Source organism: Harpia harpyja, chromosome 10 (assembly GCF_026419915.1).
Source record: "Harpia harpyja isolate bHarHar1 chromosome 10, bHarHar1 primary haplotype, whole genome shotgun sequence".
In the NCBI taxonomy this organism is placed as follows: domain Eukaryota; kingdom Metazoa; phylum Chordata; class Aves; order Accipitriformes; family Accipitridae; genus Harpia; species Harpia harpyja.
This window is the reverse complement of record NC_068949.1, coordinates 6,943,327-6,964,017: the sequence shown is the minus strand read 5'-3', so window position 1 is coordinate 6,964,017 and position 20,691 is coordinate 6,943,327.

Sequence of the window (20,691 nt, the reverse complement as noted above, 5' to 3'; positions counted from 1 at the left end):
TGTGAAAAAATACCTAAACCCAATAATATGGAGACTAGATAGATCTGTAAAACACAAAAGGAACTGACCAAGAGGAAAGAGGGACAAAGAGAGAGAGTAATATAAAATGCAAAGTCAGGCATTTATTGACTGATCACAGGAACTGTTCTGAAATGCTGGGAGCTTAGCAGGTGGAAATTACAGGCAGAGCACAGTGGTGAGACCTCTAGAACACAGCTGCAAAGCTGCTTCCCAGATCTCAGTCAGGACCAGACCCAGAGCAGGCAGGAGGGTGATTAGAGGCTCTCCCCCAAGAAGAGGTGAAAAAAGAAAAGAATTTCTTGTTTAGCCCAGAAAAATGCCGGCTGTAAAGAAATACAGCTGTGTTCAAAACACACAGTGAGAAGGTGAAAGAAGTTCAACCATAGTGCTGGCAAAGGACAGACAGGTTTAAGCTGGCAGGAGATGAGGCTTGTAGGGGCAGGTGAACCCCTCCAGCCCTGTGCTTTCTGTTCATAAGCACTTCACAACAATAATTTCATCATAAATGCCCCTCTCGATGTTGAGTATACTGAAATTTGTCTTGCACTGAAGACACTGTGTGTGAATTTGGTAACTGGAGCATATACTACACTGTAATAACAGGTTTCTACATACTGGGTGTGTGTGGTGGGGTGTGTGTCTTTTATCTCTGTATCATCAGAGGGAGGAAAAAGACCCTCTCAGCTGATAAGCTCAATAAGAGTCATAGGAGCATAGGATAATTCAGCTCAGAAAGGACTTCAGAAGGTTTCTAGGCCACCCTCCTGCTCATGGCAGGGTCAGCTGCATGAGGTTAAATGTTGGTACTCATGGCTTTATCCACTCCGGTCTTGAAAAGCTCCAAGGATGGAGGCTGCACCACCTCCCTTAGCAACCTGTTCCACTGATTAAAGATTTGATTGGGATAAAGTTTTTCCTTATGTCCCTCTGGAAAAAAAAAAAATCAACCCACTCCCAGCCGCTCCAAAACACAACCAAACTATGAAAGTGAATTTAGCAGAAAAGAATTATAACGTAACAATTGCCTTAGCTCAGACTTCTCTGTTTTATGAAGTATTGATTTAACTATGGAATAGTTCTAAACCCACTGAGTAGAAGAGTTCAAGTAAAACATAATGTTTAATTCTAGTCACCACTTTCAAATCTAAGTACAGACGAGGAACTGGATAGTAGCATTACCAGCCAGTTCTACATACATGCTTGAGATACACAAGCCAGAAATCAAAACTAGTTGTATCCTGCCTTCAAAGAGAGACAGACAACCAGCAATACCAGCCTGCACATACCCCACAACACAGAACAGGCAACGAGAGCTTGTCTGACCTCACCCTGGAAGGCAAGTTAGTAGAGACTGCAGGGCAGTACTCCTGTCTTTCTGGAGTACAGACTTTGTTTCTAAGGGCATCACAATTCCCTGCTCTATTCTTATGAACAGGACAGAAGAAACAGTTATAAACTGCATTGGATTTAAGTTAGTAACTAAGACATCTTGCTGGTTTGGATAGGTACAGACCAAAACAAACTGATCAAATATTCTACTGAACCTCCATTAGATAGATAGGCAGACAGATAGGTTAGCTAGCTATCTGCCAGAATGAGCAGTGATCTAAATTGTCTCTTCAGATCCTTTCTAACCCTGTAATTCAACCACTGAGCACAAAACAAGCAGCTCTGGAGTGCTTGCCACAGTTTTCTTTCTTGTTTGTGATAATCCATGCTATGGCAGAAGCAAAGAACAGACACCATGTGCCTCAAGGGACAGCGAGAAAATGATTTGTTACACTGAGTAGAGCTCCTCACTTTATTAAATCCTTGACACCTGTTTAGGAATTGGTCAAGCACAAACTCTCATTTAATTCCTGTGCACACACTCTGTCCCACATACCTTCCAGAAACCTCAAGGACAGTCCCCATTTCAAGATGTTCAAAAATCTGAAGGCAATAGAGAATGAGATATCGGTTAAGGGAAGGAGAACAGAAGCAGGATGTAAGTTAATTCAATTCGCTGTAGGCAGCATGACAGAAATGGGTCTTTAAGATGGACATCAACGTGCACAGTCCTCGGAGAAAAGTTCGAGGAGGTTATACCATGCTTAAGAGCCAGCAGAGAGGTTCAGCGAATGAACTGACATTACCTTTCCCTTGTGGGTTTTCTGAAGAACAAATTTAATCTGACCCAGTACAAGAATACTTTCAAAAAATTACAGATTTAAGCAAACAGAGGACAGCAGAGATTTTTTTTTTTTCTTGGCCTGGAAATATATACTGAAAAAGAAACCATCTAGTACCTGCTCTATATAGACTATGAAGCTCAACATAGCAGGCAATTTGTGTGGGTGCATGTGAGTGTTTACAGGCTCATTTACATGTTCAGAAGCAAGTTAACAGGACTATACCTCCAAGAAGAAATATACTGTATTAGTATTAACTAAATATTTGATAGTTCAGATAACTTTTTTGATTTTCATGAACTAGTTCTAATCGCTGTTAACAAGTTGTAAAACATCCTTGTAATCTTTACAAATATTAATCTTTAAAAAAATACTAAAGACTTGTTGAATATCCCAGCTACCTATTGTTTTGGTAGGTTGATGCCATGAAGAAAAATAAATTTCACAGAAGATTCTTTTTTCCTTTAGAGGAACAAACATTCTAAACTACTTCAGAGTGTTTCAAGTGCCTCCTGAAAAACTACAGAATCACTTCATTCCCATTAAAACACCAGATGTAGACCTGACCCCATTTGAAGGTAATAATTTTGTTTGTGGCACGTATCTTAAGTAAACATACCATTACAGCAAGACATACTTCAAGAGGATGAAATTAAGTTTAACTCATGAGCATTACTGTTCATTCTTTTTGCATTAGTATAGTAATCCCACAGAAAGAGGTCAATATATTTTAGCTTTAATGGAGCCCCCTCAGATATTCTTTGATCCTAAACCAAATCAAACATTTCTCTGATGAGTACTTTAGTTAATTGTACTCTCCTATTTTCCTGTTTATCCTACTGGTGCTTTACAGGAGCTACTGCTTTTGTTAATTCTTATTTTAGCTTTTTGTTTGTTTAATTACCTCATCTGAAATTTTGTTTTGTAAATCAATTTCTTCTTTCAAGTACTGATTAAGAGCAAACACTCAAACTTAAGTATAAACACCAACAACAGAAGTTTCCCATCCTGATGCCCAGAAGCTGCACTTTCTCTTACTATGAGCCATTTTTGATATTTTCAGGTACTGAACACATGGCTTGTTTTAACAGATGTGGATTTTGTGTTGGGTTAGCATGTTTTATCAGAGTCTGCTTTACAATGAAGAGCATGGGGAGATGTGGTGATCCTATGGAGGAACATTATCTCCAAAGACTAGACTACACCTTCCAGGGATGGTGACTAAGTACTAAGGGCCTTGGTGCTTTAGACAGGCACAACCAGCCTTTGTGCTGTGCAATGCTAGAACCGCAACTCTGGAAATAGTACTTTTTTTTTTCCCAGAATAATTGTTTATGAAAAATGCAATTGCTGGTGACACCAGTAGGGCTGACTGGGAGTGTTCACCATAATCCTAAAATCCATGTGCATTGTTGGAGGGCACTAGCAATTTCTTCTCTTTTATTATTCAGTAGCAATTTCTTCCATTCCTTTTGACATATTCTCTTACCAAATTACTAATTTATACTAAGTGGAGCTAACAGAATTGCACTTGTTGGACAGTATTTGTTTCAAGCCAGTAAGACTTGAAGTTCTTGTTAAAATTCTCCAACTTTCTAAGCCTTAAGAATCTATAATTATTTCCTCTTTCCATCCCATCCCTCAGGAGGGGCTACATTTTTTGAAACTTATAAATGAAGGTAAACAAAGGTAGAAGAATTGGCTCTTTGTGAGAAGAACCATATTTGGGGAATATATAACCAACCATTTCCAAATATTAAGAAGAGAGGCTTTTAGACATGAAAGGCAAAAGCCAGGAGAATTAGCTTTTAGAATTAGTCCATACTATTTATGTATCTTATATCTTATTATTTTGGATAGGTGATAGTGCATAATAGGAAACACTTTGGAGTATACATATCTAAGACACTTTAAAAAATAGCTCAAATGTCTGTCTTCTCCAATGATCTTGATCATCTAATACTGAAATTAACGTAGTTGACAGCTCTTCTGCAGCTCACAGATCAGAGTTTTTATCATTTTTTGTGCAACATCAGGCTCGCCATGGTGTCTGCTGGGGTCTGTGTAGAAGAAATGGGGTTGTCTGTGTGTTTTATTACCTTCATGTCTGTCTGTAGCCTGGGGTACAGAAACAACTTCAACTTCAAGAGTTATGTGACAATCACACAACTAAACCTAAGTAACTCCCTGTTTATAGGCCCAAATCTTTCCATTTTAAATAAGCCTTGCCCAGGACAGAATTTGCAGAACCAGGTTAGGCCTACAGGTAGAGCATCTTAAATCACTGTGGACATTTCTAGGTAGAAGGTTTACAGGGCTACAGAAAAGAAAGACCAACAAAAGCTCTTGAAATAACACTGTTAGTTTGCTTTTCTTTTTTTAAATGAATTCTGGCTTAGAGCAAGATCCGTGATTCTTTACAGCTGTCATATGCTATTGTGGCACAGGATGATTCATTTTAAACTAGGGTAAAGAAGACAGCAAAAAAAGACAAGCCTTAACTCTATTTCCGGTGTAATGAATCCATGGAATACTCTCAGTGAAGTCCAGTCATTAAATTAGAAGAAAATGAAGAAGCTGGGCATATTTGATATACGCTTGATATACTGTACAATGATGCATACAATAATATATTAAAAAAGTAATGACAGCTTAATTCCGGAAGAAACAATGAACAGGACATGCAAAAGTCCTATCTGGAATTTCTGGAACTCTGCACAGAAGTCCTCCAGGAGTGGGTAGAGACATAAGAAACTGAGTGTGAACTAAAACTGTTTCAGTACCTGGAGACTGAAAAGATGATCAAGTTTTGCAACAGCTTCTGTGCAGGCAATAACTAATAAATTAGGATTCTTCAGCTTGAGAAAGATGACGGAGGAAGAGACGACAAAGTCCTATACAGTCATGAATGGCACAGGAAGGGTGAATAGGGTGTTGTTTTGGTTTGCTTTGTTTTTTTACTGTACCTTCCAGTACTAGAAGCAGGTGGCACTCAGCAAAGCTACAAGTAACATGTTCAGAAGAACCAAATGGGGTTGGTTCTTCACACAACATGCAGGTGAGCCACAGAACTCTTTGCCACAGGATGCTATGAACAGTAAAAGGGAGATTGGACAAATTAAATGGACAAATGGAAGAGCAATTTCTCAAAAGAAATGCAGGAACTCTCTGAGGCACAAATAGCTAGAGGGAGACTATTCCAGGGAAGTGCCCCTAAATGTTTCCTCTACTCTCACACCTCCTCCTGTTGGACACCGCCACAGACAGGACGCTAAGCTAGATTGGTTCCATACACATTGCCTGTAACAATGTTCTTACACTTTAAAAGGCTTGACATGTGCCAACTAAGTATTAGATATAAGACTTTTTAGAATTACGTTGCTGGGGTCTGTATGCCCTGTTCCCTTCTCCATCCTGTTTCATCTGGGCTGGAGGCAGAAAAAGGCTGTTATTAGCTAAAAGATACCCCTTTAGCATAAAATCACCTACAGAATTACTGCAAACTGCAGAACTTAAAAGACATAAGGAAATTTTTCAAACTTTTACCTTCAGGGTAGGCTGTTCCATATATTTTTCTCTGCTATTACACTGCTGAAAAATTTGTGTCTAGTTGCTAGCGTAGTGCTCTTGCACTGACCCAAATCCTTACTTAACTGACATCTTAGGGATTCAGTGTAAGTACCACCATTCGCTTTGAAAGGGTAACATTTGATGATTTAACATTGCTGTTTCACTGTTTGTTTGATAGTGGCTCTAGCTACAAAGAATCAAAACATCTCTAATTCCACCACGGACAGCATCGATATTCCAGTTGCCCAGATCTTTCAGTAGGAGGTGGGGGAGGGGTGGGGATCACACAAATCCCCAAACCCAATGGAAAATATCTGCAAAGAGGAGATAATAACTTTTTTTTTAAGATCCTTAATTAGACAAGACTTACATTCTCCATTATCATTGTTTAAAGATGCATTTTGACCCATATTTTGAAGACTCTTTCTCAAGTCAGACCTTCAGCTACCAAGAACAAATAAAAAAACCACTCCACTTCTCAGGAAAACAAAACACACAGCCTATCTAGTATTATAGTGTACCCTTCTGTGTTTGCTGTAAAACTACCAGTTTCTAAAGGGCTTAATTATAAAACACTCTGTAATAGATTAGCACTTATGTAACAACAGTTCCTTAGAGATCAGTCTAGATCCCAAGCCTCCTTGATGCTGTGAACCGCAACAGCAAAATCCTTGTACGGCCAAGATACACAAACCAGAGACTAGCTGCCTTGGGAGTAGTTCATAGGTGAGAGGCCAATGGATTCCTCAGAGTCCTGACAAGGGTGCATGAGGCTGGCCATCCTGCAGCATTTCCCACAGACCTGCTGATGGCAGCCCCAGGAGCCGTTCTGGGCTTTTTTCCTCCACATTCAGGACTCTGAATGACATGTTGAGGAGATACTTAGCAGTTTAACAGCACGTTCTTCAAGTGCTTCCCGCTCATCAGACCTAATCTTTCACGTGTTGCTGCCGGAACAGATGTATTTAAATCATTTTGGTTTCCAGTTGTGTGTGTGTCTATGTATTGGGACATAAAGAAAAAGATAACGATATATTTCTATACAAACAAAAGTACAGAGAGTCTGAAACAAAAGGCTTCCTCTTAGTAAGGAAATGGTGTATGCTTTTTGAGTAGTGCACTTGGGTTCAGATGGTGGCATTGCTGAGGAGGTGCTGAGGCATAAGGCAGTAGTGATCCTGTGCAGGAGCTCAGTTTTGAAGTTGCTGGCAGTAGTGATAACTTGAAAAAATACTTGAATACTGAGCTTCTAATTTTTTTGTTTATGCTTTCATAAAATGAAAGCTAAAACATTTTAAATGAAAAATTAGCTCAAAAGGTATTTCAATTCACAGTATTAAAATGTAGCTTCATAGTTTCCAGGCTTCTTATTCTTCTGGTAGGAACACTTCAGCAAATACAACAAAATAACAAATATCATTAAATGCTGACAAGCCATAAATCTGCATTTTTTCCCCTCAAAAACAATTTTTCACTGAAGAATGCTACCTGTGTGTATTTTCCAAAGACAAAACATATTGGTAATCAGCTGGGTATATGTAATCTTCACCTCTCTGTGCCTCCTGCTCCCCATGTCCTCACTGAATTGAATGCTGTACTTCCTCACACATCCATAGTGCCTAGCACAATTTGATTATAATTAAATCTTTTTCCACTATGTGTTGCATCAGGGTTGCTGCCTCTGGGCCAGCTTTTTTCCTCCCCACTTCAGTTTATTTTGAACACATTCATGTAAACATTGGATGAGGGACTGTTTGTGACTGAAGGTCTGGTTAGGCACATTACAACCTTGGCTCTGTTCTGCTAAGAAAATTGTTGCTAAGGCATGAGAAAGTATATGAGCTAAAGTAATGTAAGATACGAAAGGTAATCATGCTGACAGCAGAGCAATATTTGCAACAGTAATAGCTGGCAGATTGAGAATTCAAGGAGAAAACACACCGACACAAAGTTGTACACAACTCAAAGAAAAGAAAAGAAAAAGGAGAGTAGACAGGATCGGCACATTCCAAGAAGTGATGGAGACCAGCACTGCTCCAGCAGTCTGACAGCTGCCTGGTCAGTGGAAACTCATTAAGTGTTGTGAGCATATTAATGCTTAGCACATTAGTCCCAGCTATCTATTGCAGGTGGTAGCCAATGAAGGATGCCTTTCTATTATTGCCTGTACTCTATTTAGTAGAGTCTCTTACTGAGCTATATAAGGATGCCTGAAAAAGTGACCCACTGTGTGATGGTCACATTCAGAATGCCCTCACAGATAAAGGAATGTGGCTTCCTCACTGGCCTCTAAGCCTCAAAGAAATCCAAGGATTGATGGATTTTTTAAAATGTACCTACTGCCCACAGGTTTCCTTTGCTATGCTTGGTTTTCCTTTGCTATGGAGAAATTCAACTTCTGCCCCATCAAAAACATAAGGAAAAGCAAAAAAAAAAAAGAAAAAAAAAGGATTTGGCGACTTCAAGGAGCTCCAGAAATTTAGATGGAAAATCTTGCCACATAGCAAAATATGTCCTATTTTTCTCTTTGAAACAAACAAGTACTAGTGATATTACATAAAATAGAAACTTTTCTTCTCCTGTTTGATTAATTTTTTCATGCTTGTTGAGTGAAATCATGCACAAGTGAAAAGTGAATTAAAAAAAAAAAAAAATAGAACAGTGAGAAACATGAGAGGAGAAAATTCCTGAGACAGAGCTGCCTATAAAGGACTTCCACAGAGCACTACTTTTATTCAATACAGAGGAATTTGATTTTGCTACATCACAGGCCATCCATTCAATGAAGTCATTCTGATCTGTCTTTAGTTTTCCTGACTGTATTTCTTATTTCACTGTTGCCTTCTTCCCCTACCAACCAGTGTGAAACAAAGTGCCTACATTAGATGAGAAAATTAATGGCTAGTGTTATTTCTCCCACCAGCTGTAATATCACTAAAATGCTTTGAAACTAAGCAAGAACAAATTATAAATTTCTAACATCCTTATTTGATTCCACAATATGCCCAACATTACAGGGGCCTCACCCCATTGCTGGCCAGGGAAGGAAAAGAGATTACATGAGATCACAAGGCAGGGCAAAGAAGTCCAGCAGAAGATACCATCTTGATCTGGAATAATAGATGGGATGGATCACCCCATGGAGGTGGCACACTCTCTCCATCAAGAGTCCAGCGAGAGCTGTTGGCTAGCTAAGCCCAACTTGTAGACAATTGGAAAGGCAGAAGGTGTTGAATTTTGCTAATCTTCTTGAAAGAAGAAAACATTTACATTGATAAGTTCTGAGCCATTTCAAGCTAACAGTATAACTCGTTTGTATATTATTCAGAAAAACAGTAAATCTCAGATAAAAAAAGGCCACAACCAAGCTGCTGAGAAGCTGCAAGAAAGAATGAATTGCAGTCAGGGGATGTATCTTCAGATTCAACAGTTCGTTCTCTTAATCATTTTTATTCAACTGGCAATAGCAAGATGAATACCTGTTTTCCCTTACTGCTCTCCTCCTGAGAATACTGGCACTCTGTAGACTGCCAGCCAAAATAATACATTTCTAGGTGGAGAAGGCTTAAAGAGTCTACAAAGACAACAGCAACAAATTCTGAGGAACACCACCGCTGGCTGGAAAAAAAGCAAAGCAGACAGCCACAATGGCAGCCATAAAAAACAAATAAACCTTGATTCACCCAGATATAAATGTCTGAGAAAGGCACATACCAGGCCTGTCATTTAGATTTTTGCTCCTTTTGTTATACTTTCCAGAAAAGCTTTTATTTACCCACATTTCCACAGATTTCTTTCTTTAAAACAATATTCTGGAGGGGAACGGGTGTTGAGATCAGTATTCAAAACCAGCGTATGGCTTACGAGTACTATATATACATACACACTGTATGTACATACAGACCAGTACTATGTTAATCAGTTGGTACAGCATTATAGATATGTATTAAAGAAGATAACGGGTTCTTACCCATCTGCCTATCAAAAGAAGACCTCATGCTCAGGAAATTAAAAGCCTTTCTGATCAGGACCAAAGTAAAATTAGGAAATTCATTCCACTGCCAATCATGACATTTCTCTGCAGTAAGAACCTTTCAGATCTTCAGCTGGTTCTGTGCTTGACCGACTCTTAAGTAGAGCTTAAATGCAGAGCACAGCATAAAACCACAGTCAGTACGCTCAAAAAAATCACCTCAGTTGCACAAGCTCCTATCAATCAGCATCACAAAACTGCCAAAAGGTGCCTTGGAGCTGTGCAGAAGCTTAGCCCACATGCCAACACGCCACTTCTAGTCTCATTTAAGTTACATGAACCACCCTGATCTTTTATCTGGTGGTCAGCTCCAACCTACTGGCTGTGATCATTTCCTTTAATTTTTTTTCTCTTAATATTTCTTTTTGGCCTATTTAAGTGAAAAAACCTTGCTGACAAAGCAGAGTATTTCCAAGGCATCTTAAAGCCTTCCAAAAGATCTATGTATGTCTGTTAACATCATTACATTCCCTCTGGCTTTCTTCATATGTACTTTGTATTTGGTCTCTTCTAGAGTTTTTGCTTCTCTGTGTTTATGGCACACAGCACAAAGAGCCTGCAGTCTGCATCTGGGGTTCTGAAGGCATTTTAGCTTCTTTTGGGTAAAGATACGCTCTTCCCTGTGCATTCAATGGACTTGTTGCCTAATTCAGCGGCAGAGTCAGACACCACTGAGTACTGAAACACCTAATTACCTTTGAGACTCTGGCCCTTGCTTACTGCAGCCCACATGTAAGAGGGTATTGGAAACTATGCAAAAATGTTCTCCTTAAGAGGCAAATTCTCCTAAGTATTAACTTGTAAGCTGCCTTCTAAAAGTCTTAAAAAAATAGAAGCACTTAAAGATAACTTTATTCTTTCTTAACTTTTTCTGATAATACTAGCAATAGTACATTAATTGGTCTTTCACAGAAAGCTCTGTTATCCTAGGACTCTTCTGCAATCCAACATTTTCCTCGATTCAGTCTCAGAACACAGCACCCATCCCTGCAAGGAGCAATGCTTGTGTATCACAAACAAGATCACCCAATGTGAAAATCATTCTGGAGCCACCAGAGGAAAAAAGACTGAAGAAAACACCAGAAATTTTAATCAAGAATTTCTCTGATTCCATATTGCTGCTCCTCCTGGAAGCACGGGTGGCAACCAGGATGCTTCCAAAATCCCTGACTCCTCCTGGCTATAATAAAGCTAAAGACCATGCAGACTTTGGGAACATCCCTTCAGAACTGTTGCAAGGCCTGCACCCAGCAGAACAGAAACCCTACTACAAGCACAAACACTCTATTGATCTGTCTTCCAAATTTTGGGGTGCAGAGCCCGTCAGGAAAGGTCCACACATGGTGGAGGCAGCAGTATACCCAGCTACAGAGTTACACCTGCTTTCTTGAAAGCCACACTGTAAATGCTAACATTTTAAGTATGGCTAACGTTTTAAGTATGGCTATAGTCCAGTATATTATTCCACAGAAACACATCACTATTCCTTTCACAGCTGTCTTTCATTGAAAATTTCTGTATCTGACTTGTTCAATGAACAAATCAAAACAAGATTGTTCAACTAAGAAAACTGCAAGCTCAACCCAGTCCCTGAAATATAAGTAACAATACCATTCACCACCTCATTATCTTACTAAAAATACTGGATTCAAAACTTATCTGTCAATAACTATAATGATGTATGAAGGGGAGTAAAGAGGTTTGTTCTTCAGAGCTCTTCATACCCAAACCATAGTCCAGACTTTGGCAAACTCAAACTAGAATGTTACTACAGAAGCATACATAAACATTTGAAGCTACGATATTCTACTTTTCTGACTCGCTCTGTGTTCTTAAACTGATTGTCATTATTGGCATACAAGAGAAATAGATTTGATTCTTGAACACAACATCAAAATTCCCTCCTGTGCTTTCCACCAGCGTCATGGGAAAATTTGGGAGCTGCACACACACTGATTCTTCTTCTCCCCTCAAAAGCCATAAGGACCTGAGAAGTGCTGTACAGTGATTTTAGGGAGGAAGGCACAACTCAGCGGTGCAAGACATTTATGTTAGTCCTCTGCAGCATAGCAGGTTAAGAGCTAGACCACAGAATATCGAGTTCATCTTGTTTGAAAAGACCTTTCTGTACTTCTGTACTGCCTATAACATTATGAGCATAGGAATCCGCACTTCAAATGTAATAACTGGTAGCTATACACAAGCTTGTTTTGCATGCACAAGTGGGAATTCATTGAGCTGCTTTGTATCTTATGTAAAAACACAGGTCAATAGTCAGACTGTTCCTTCAGTTCCTCTATGACATGTTTAAAACCTAAATTAATAGTAACTTAATAGCAAAGCTAGAATCAAATATTCCAAATGCTTGCTCTTACCACTTCATCATTAGTAAAATGCTTTTACCCATAATTGTTATCATTAGCAGAGAAAACAGCAAGAATATAAACAATACTGAGCTTGGTATGCAAAGGATGGCATATCCATGGCTGAGATGAGTATGCATCTGCACACTCGTTCTTAAAATTAGAGTGAACAATTATTCTACACATGGGAAAGAGTGAAGTTGAAAATGAATAGAAGGATGTGACAATCTACCAAGTGGTGTGTAAATGTGATGGCATCCTGAATAGCCTCAATCTAAGTAAAGGATTCTCAAAGATATTCTTTTACAAACATTAGGGGTTCAAAGCACATTTTTTTTCCTTTAAAAGATACAGTATCGTACTTCCTTGATCAAAATGACTCATTAGGAAGAAATTATATTATGCATATTTTCCCCTTCAAATTGTGAAAATATGCCTTTAATTATTAATTATTATTGCTAAGAAGTAGTTTTCGTGACTACATTTGATGTTAGGATTTGTCTCTCTCTGGTTCATTGACATGACTGTAAAGTCTCTGATATCTAGAGTTCACTCTTTTCATGAATTGCAGTACGTCAACTTAGAAAATCAGCTCCTGCTCCTCACTGAATGGCCAACTGTTCTGAACAAGGGGAGTTCCTGGAAAAAATGACCTGCTGCACACTGATAGCATGATTTGAAAAAGGTCACTTTAGATGTTTTTAGTCATCATTTGAATTTTAAAATTGTATTTTAGAAATTGTTTTACATCTTGTACTTCATTCTCTTCTTTTGTCCTGAATAAGTGAGAAAGATCAAAGTCAGATTTGCTGCCTCACTAGCACATGTTATGTTCAATTTGCTTCTGTCACATTCACATAAGTAACAGCAGATGTTGCTAGAACATTCATGAGTTTAGTTCTGAAGTGTGCAGCCAGACATTTGTCAGGCTAATTTGATTTCCTGAGGACTGCAAGGAGAGTTCTGCTGGATAGTTCCCCATCTGCGACACCGAGCCACTCTTGCCAAATTCACTTGAAGCCTCCAATGAAGACATTCTCCTTCGGATTTTTGCTTAAGGCTACTTTTTATTAGTTTTCTTTGAGAAGGTTTTTTTTTGTTTTTTTTTTTCCCTTCTGTTAACACTGCTGTAATGATGGGGAGGGGCACGTTTAAGAGAATAATGAAAAGATGCATATTCCCACAAGATGATCATAATCTTTGCCATCTTACTGTTTACCAAATGCCTACTAAAGCCAGCAGGAAAGATGCATATAGATTCCAGTGAAAGAATTTTGTATTCTCCCACAGCTGAGGAAACATGAAATTTTAAATAATGACATACATGTCAGATGCAAACTTTCTTTTAGGACTAACTGCCTGAAAACCATTTTCCATGAGACTTCTGAAAACAGCAAGTCATTTTCGGTGTATTTGTACATAAAAGATTAACACGTATTTTGCAATGCCTTAGAAAACCTTCAATTTTCAAATGGACTTTATTATGTTTACTCATTCTATTTTTAAATTTGTAAATAAAACAAAATGGAAATAAAGTCTTATCGCTGAATATTACCTTTGAATAAACTATGTCCAAGTTTTGCATAGGATTGGAAATGTTTCCAGATTTAGACAAATTATTACCTTAAATGTGTTAATGCATTATCTCAAAACTAAAGAAAGGTTTCCTAATGCTTTCTACATGAGTGAAATGAAATTTGTGCACACAGGAGGAATTAGGAAGTGACTTTCTGCAGCCACAAAAAAAAAAAAAGAAAAAAAAAGAAAAACAAAGAGACAAACATGATAGTAATGTGCAAAAGCCTTTCCCCCACTTCTTTCCTATAGGGATTGTATCTAAATGTTAAGCTTTGGATAAGCGGTGCATTTAGCTTATACCTGTGAATGAGATAGATGCCCAAGCTGTGGCCTTCTATGAGCAACACATGGATCAGAACACTGTGGAATAAAGCCCATGTTTTGCCAGGCTTTACGGGTTTCCTCTCCTAGCACCTCGTTCGGCGTTGTATGTTTGAAGGCGCCCGTAACCTAATCTTCACAGACAGATCTTGAAAGGCGAGAGAAGCAGGATTAAACTTTGGTCGTGGGCTCGTACGCTAAGGAAGAATCCCCGCCCCAGGGAGGGGCATCAACGTGGCACTGCCTTGTTTTCGCCCAGTCCCTGCCTCGCCGCCAGCGCCGGACCCACGTCGCGGCGGGCGGGCGGGCGGGCGGTGAACGGCGGTGCGGGAGCTCCCCCTGCTGCTCCGCGGCTGCAGGGCGCGCCGCTGCCGCCGCCGCCGCCGGCGTGTTCTGGGGGAGCACGCAGGTTTGCACCCCCAGAAGCAAGCGGGAGGTTACGGTGGTTTCTTTAGCCCTACCCCATGCCCAGCTGCAATACTGGAAAGTAAAAAGAAGCTCAGACAAGGTTAGTGTTCGTCTCTATTCGCTTCCAGCTCCTCTATTCATGCGGAATTGTAGAAGGGGGGTGAACGTAAGACGTGAATTGATGAGTTTTGCTCGGCGCAGAGGAAAACCATTGTCTCTCCAGATAGGCAAGTCTATTTTAACATTACTTTCAGAAGTGTAGAGACTTTGACCGTATCACCATCCTCAGCACGGCTCAGCGGGCCCCTAACTAACTGCCCTGTCTTCCAGCAGTAGCGGGCACAGGGAGGAAGAGCCGCGCTTCCCCTTCTTCATGTACAGGATTACAGAGGTCGCATAAAGGTAACACAGCTGAAACGTTCATTGTTTATAGGAATCCAACTTTCTCCAAGTACGCATCTTGTTTTTACAGGTCAAATTCTTAGGAAAAAATTGTATCTTATGATTCACTCTAGAATGTAAAACTCAGGTCTCAGATTAAAAACTCTAAATTTATTGCAAAAATAGCTAAACCATTTCAGAATGTCAAAATCTTAGGCCTGAGTTTCTCTTGTTTCTATTACATGGATGAGGAAGCATGACTCTTCTATAGAAGAGAAAGGTAAGTCATCTTCATAAATATCTCCAAAGGCCATTTAGCTCAATCAGCAAACTAGGGAAACGAGCTATTTAGCATAGTTTAGTGGCTGAGTTTTCATTTCAAGGTTGAATAATGGCTTAAAAAAGAAAAACAAAAGAGGCTTTGAAATTTTCCTAACCTTCAGCTCCACTAAACATGAAAACTAACTGCTAAATTCTGGGGAAGTGACCTATTTCTCAACACTTCAGAAAGCTTAAAACTGTGCAAATGACATTGACAAAAACGTGACCCATGTTTTCTAAGCTTCCTTTCTACAATGTGGTGAAAACCAAGTAGAATATAAACTCTATCACAGGGAAAAGACTTAAAGAATAAAGTCCCTAGATGAAATGCACTTCTTCTAACCTTTTCCTTGATTTTATTTCATCTTTTATAACATCTCCACAAACTGGATTACAAAGAATTGATCCCCACTTACTCAAAATATGCCCATTTGATGGAGGGTTCAGTTACAATTACAAAATAAATTAAGAAGTTCTTCTGATCTTCCTCTCCAGCCAAAATTTTTCACCTGCCACTGCCACCACCAGTAGAAAAAGTATTTCGGCTACGAATGGAAGGACAATACATTCAACATTTTACAACATCTTTTGTAAACACAGCTTACCTGACCTGAGTAAAAAATGTTACACAGTACTCACGGAAGCATTCAGGTCATCTAGTGCTTTCCTAAAACACTGTCAAATACTTTGATTTTTAGACGCTACTAAGAAACTAACCCAAACAATTTTCTAAACTACTCTTCATCTTCTTAGCAATGCTTTGTCAAAATCGGCCATGAGAAATGATGGAAATGGATGGAATTAAGGGACTGTCAATTAAAAATTAGCTAATTATCCACACAGCAAATAAGTCTTTCTCCAATTCAGGCTTAGTACTGGACCTGATCTCTAGCAGCTCCAGTTCTCTAAAGATGTCCACAGATAATTTTTTAATTTTAAGGTAAATAGCAAATACAATCTTCTTGCCCTAATTTCTATTGAATTTTCTGTTCCCATCTAGAATAATGATATTGCCCTTCCTTCCCAGGTCTGATTCATACGAACAGAAATACTGAAGCTGGCATCTTATTCAAAATACAGTTGAAAATGACTGAAAGTCAGAAGCAACCAACGCAAGCCTGAAGTCATTGCTTAGAGCTAGGCAGTATTTCTACAAATATAACATGTTACGAGCTGAGACAGGCTGACAGTTTTGTGTGATTCCTCATTTCCTGAAACAGGAAGAAGGTCTCTCTGCAAAGGCGAGGGGAGTTCAGGTTTTACTAATACCAAGCAGGCAAACGTAGCAACAGACTTACAGCAAGAGACAAGCCAAACTCCTTTCCAAAGGAGCTTTTTGCCTTTTTTTCCTTTCCAAGACACCCACTGGTGTTTTGTTCAAGTATAATTTCTCTGGTACCCAGAAAGGCTAGTGCAGAAATTGTCACATGATCTTCCAAAAGCCATACCTACACTCCCTTACAGGAATGCGAGAAAGATTCAGTGTGCAATAGCCAAAAGAATAGTCAGTAGTAAAACCTGAGAACTATAGATTCTTTCCAAGAAGACTAAATAGGGAAAAAAAAAAGAATCTTTTTTTCTGTTAGAAAAACAACTACATATGCCCAGGACAGGTGATGATCAACATTCTTTATATGCTGAGGAGACTTGCTATCAGCCAGCCAGAGGCACTCACCTGTAAACGAATGATTGAATTTCACCAAAATTAGTTAAAGCCAGACACTGGACCAGAATATTTTTGCAAAAAAAGTTGCGATCTAAGTTACAGAGACCCTTCACAAGCCATGAGCAGTGTATGAAAAGAAGTGAATTTTAAGAATTCAAAACCCCTCCTTCTTATGAACAGGGAGAGAAAACACATTTAATAAAAGGATTTTGGTTTCTTTAGGTTGCACCTCACAAACACTTTCAAGGTTTTTGAGTTGTTAATCTGTTTAAGAAAAGAATGTTTTTCAACCACCTTCTTGGAGGATGGACAAAATGTCTCCATCAAACTGTAAACGAGACCATTCACACATAAAAGATAAAATATGCATGTGATGCTATAAGACAGGAGTTTGGCACGTTCTCATTAATGATAATGAAGATTGCCATAAAGATGCTTCTATATCTACTTTCAAGCACAATTCAGTTCATCGTTTACTATTTGTTATCAAGACATGCTGAAATTCACATAAACTGGGGAGTTTTTAAATGTGATTAGATAGTCTTGTCCAGAATGCTGCATTTAAATCTATAATAGTACAAACAATTTCTCAAGAATTTATTTGCAAAATACTGTTCATCCTGTTACCATGTTTACACACCACAAAGCAGATTAGAAATTCTCCCATTCCAGTTTTAGCTGAATCCTCTCCTGACTCTGTGAATAATTGTGAGAAGCGATATTGACAAAAACCCTGCAAATTCACTCTCATCTACAGGAATAGACAACCAGCTACCCCTTGCACACAAAGACTGGTACTGTTTTACCACCAGGGTTTTCACTTTAATTGTATTTCTAATAATGAAGACCACTGCTTAAAATGTGATCGCCCAAAGTGTGCCTTAAAGACACTTGCTTTCACTGTGCTGTGCATCACTTGGCCCTATATGGGACCATGGGGAAGGAACTCCAGATGAATGCCTCTTGCACTGGTTTCTAAAGCACTTCTACAGCAGCAAGAGCTGTGAAGCTTTGAAGGGGTGTAGTTCTGCCCTCTCCACCTCCAGTGCCTTTCCCGTTCCCACTCCTGCACGCCGTCTTAGGGAAGAAAACAAACAGGAGCTTTGGCCCTATTTTTTAACATTTTCTCTAGCAGAGGAAGGCTGCTTTCTGGATCAGAAAATGTTTAAACTGGTAGAGGCTTGGTAATTAGCCCACAGTCACAGTGGGAAATGGGAGATTTCCTTGTTTTGTTATTAATACACATTCACGGATTTTATGACATTAAATAGGATGGTTTGCACTAAACCTGGGTGGAACAGAAATCACACTGACCCATTCCATTCTTATTGATTTGTCTTCATAGTCATATCAATCTCTCTGTGCAATGATGACTTGAACTAGAAAGATGTAGCTGTATTTTTTCTGATTTCTGGGTGTAAATTTCTAAAGGCTGAGCAAGATGGGGATCCTGCATAGAAAATCAGGCATTTAGGCAAAGAACTTGTTTTAAAAATTGGAATTTTATTCACACTGACATTCTGGATGAGGCAGCCTGCTCTAGTATATAAATTATATCATTCTCTAGTTTTACCATCAGTACCTACCAGGATCACAAAAGCTTGGAGGACACTGCAGAATCCTCTGTCACAAAACTGCAGGTTTGATAAGCTGCTTTCCAAAATGGACAGATTCTGTTAATTTAAAATTTAAGACAGTGAATCAGTCATTTTGGCACTTGTTCGGCATGTGCTAGAAAAACAAATTACATTTTTCGTTTCTGTCAATGGCTGGCTTTCATAGCCACCTCAAAAGCCTTAATTCCCCAGCTGAGTGTTCGCTGGATTATTCTCAATATCCATCACTCTTCATCCTCCATAAGCCTGACTGTGTTTCAAGCAAAATGAGGTCAACCTGACCTAAGCAGGACAACTTAAGTGAAGCCAAATGTTTTGGGAATCTCCTCCAGAGTGCACTGAAGTCAGTAAGCATCCTTCTGTTGACTTGAACGAACATTAGATCAAGTCTTGAATACCTTAATTCCTGCAGATAAACTTTAACTATGATACTTGGCTTTATAAATATCTTTTTCAAACATGCCTCACTCCAGAGAAAACTATTTTACAATACCTTTTTTTTTTTTTCTCCTTCTTTTACCTTGATTACAAATGTTGTATCATTTTCTGTTCAAGTTCACAAAAACATCATGCACATCATGGAAACACACCCCGCCCCGCTGCCGCTCCCCCTGGCAGATCATTTATTACTAGCTTCATAACTTATCATCTTTGGTCAGATAACCATTATCTTATTTTAACTGCCAAGCATTGTTTAGGCCTTTTCAAGAGCTTGCTTTGATTTCTGATATTCCCCGTCATCTCCAATTATATTTCACACATCACAATCCATCAGTAACATGACAAATTTTCTTCTCTCCCTACTATAGCTTTTTTGCTGCCATTTCATTATCTTTCGATTGAATTAAAGAAGCAGCACTGAATCTTCCTTTGCATTTGTGGGGTTTTTTTGACATGTGCAGAATATATATATTCCCTCTATTTTTATAGGACATATGAATTCAAAATTTCACCTTTATTTTCTTGCTCAAGCATAGCATTTACCAAGTAAATTCTTTCTCTTATGTATTTTCTAAAACCATGGAAAAAGGAAATTCAATTTACTCATGTAAATTATACAGAGAAAAATTACAAGCATTTGGTAAATATTATGAGGTATAGAACCATATTTTTACTTGAATATTTTTCAAAAGACAAGTGAAAAGAAGCGGTGTCTAATTTATGGAAATAGTAGCTGACACTGTATTCATCTCTCCTCAGATTTGCAGTTGCACATTAGTTACTTTAGCAATTTTGCTCAATAACTTTTTAGGGATTCCACAGACTCTGGTATGATTCCATTAAGCCATGACTCACAGTTAATGAATGTTCTTCCAAATCTCACTTTTGCAGAAATAAAATGTATGAATGAAGCGATTAGTTCCTAAAATAAGGTTTCCCTTCTAGTATGTAGAATCATTTTGATACTGACCACGATCAAACTGTCGATGAAATAATTAATGTGATTGCTTTGAATTTATTAACCAGATCTTGCGTAAGTTATAGGCATTAATCACAAAAGTATTATCTAGAAAGGAAAGCTATAGCATTTCTGTATAACAAGAACAATTCTAAATGTGTTCCCAAAGCCTTTACAACAACAGCCTCCAACCAAAGAGATAACAGGTTCTGGATTAATGCAAATTAGCCAAGGAGAGATTTTCTTCTTAGAATCCAGAAACTATAACATTGTACCTGCTTTCAGGCACACAAGTATCAAACAAAGTACTATTTTACATACTTGGAATCCTTTCTATAAATTATTATTTCTTTTGGTATTAAAGTATAAATGAATGTTCTACATAACCTAATATCACTATCATCTCACAATAAATATCAACAACCAAAAGGGATTCTAAGGTGTCCGAAGTCTGCATCCTCAGAGTGTAAGCTGCGTCACAGGGAGCACACTATGGCTTTCATTAATAGATTAGTGAAGAGAAAGGGAAGGGAGAAGATGCTTGTATGTATTTTCTCTGGAATTAGTTCATTAATTTACTGGGGGGCGGGGGGGGACAATCACAGCCACCTGTAACTTCTAGCAAACAACAGAGCACATTCTTCAAATATTTTTTGAAAAGCCATGGAATTATGTGAAATTACGTTCAGAAACCTGGATAGTGCTGCTCATCCAATTTGGGAATACACTATTAAATCAAGGCAGACAACGGTGTGGCAGTACATCCCGCCCCCCCATCCTGCCAGCAGGAAACAAAACTTCTCCAGGAAGGGAGAAGGGGAAGGAAACCCTACAGGCTGCAGG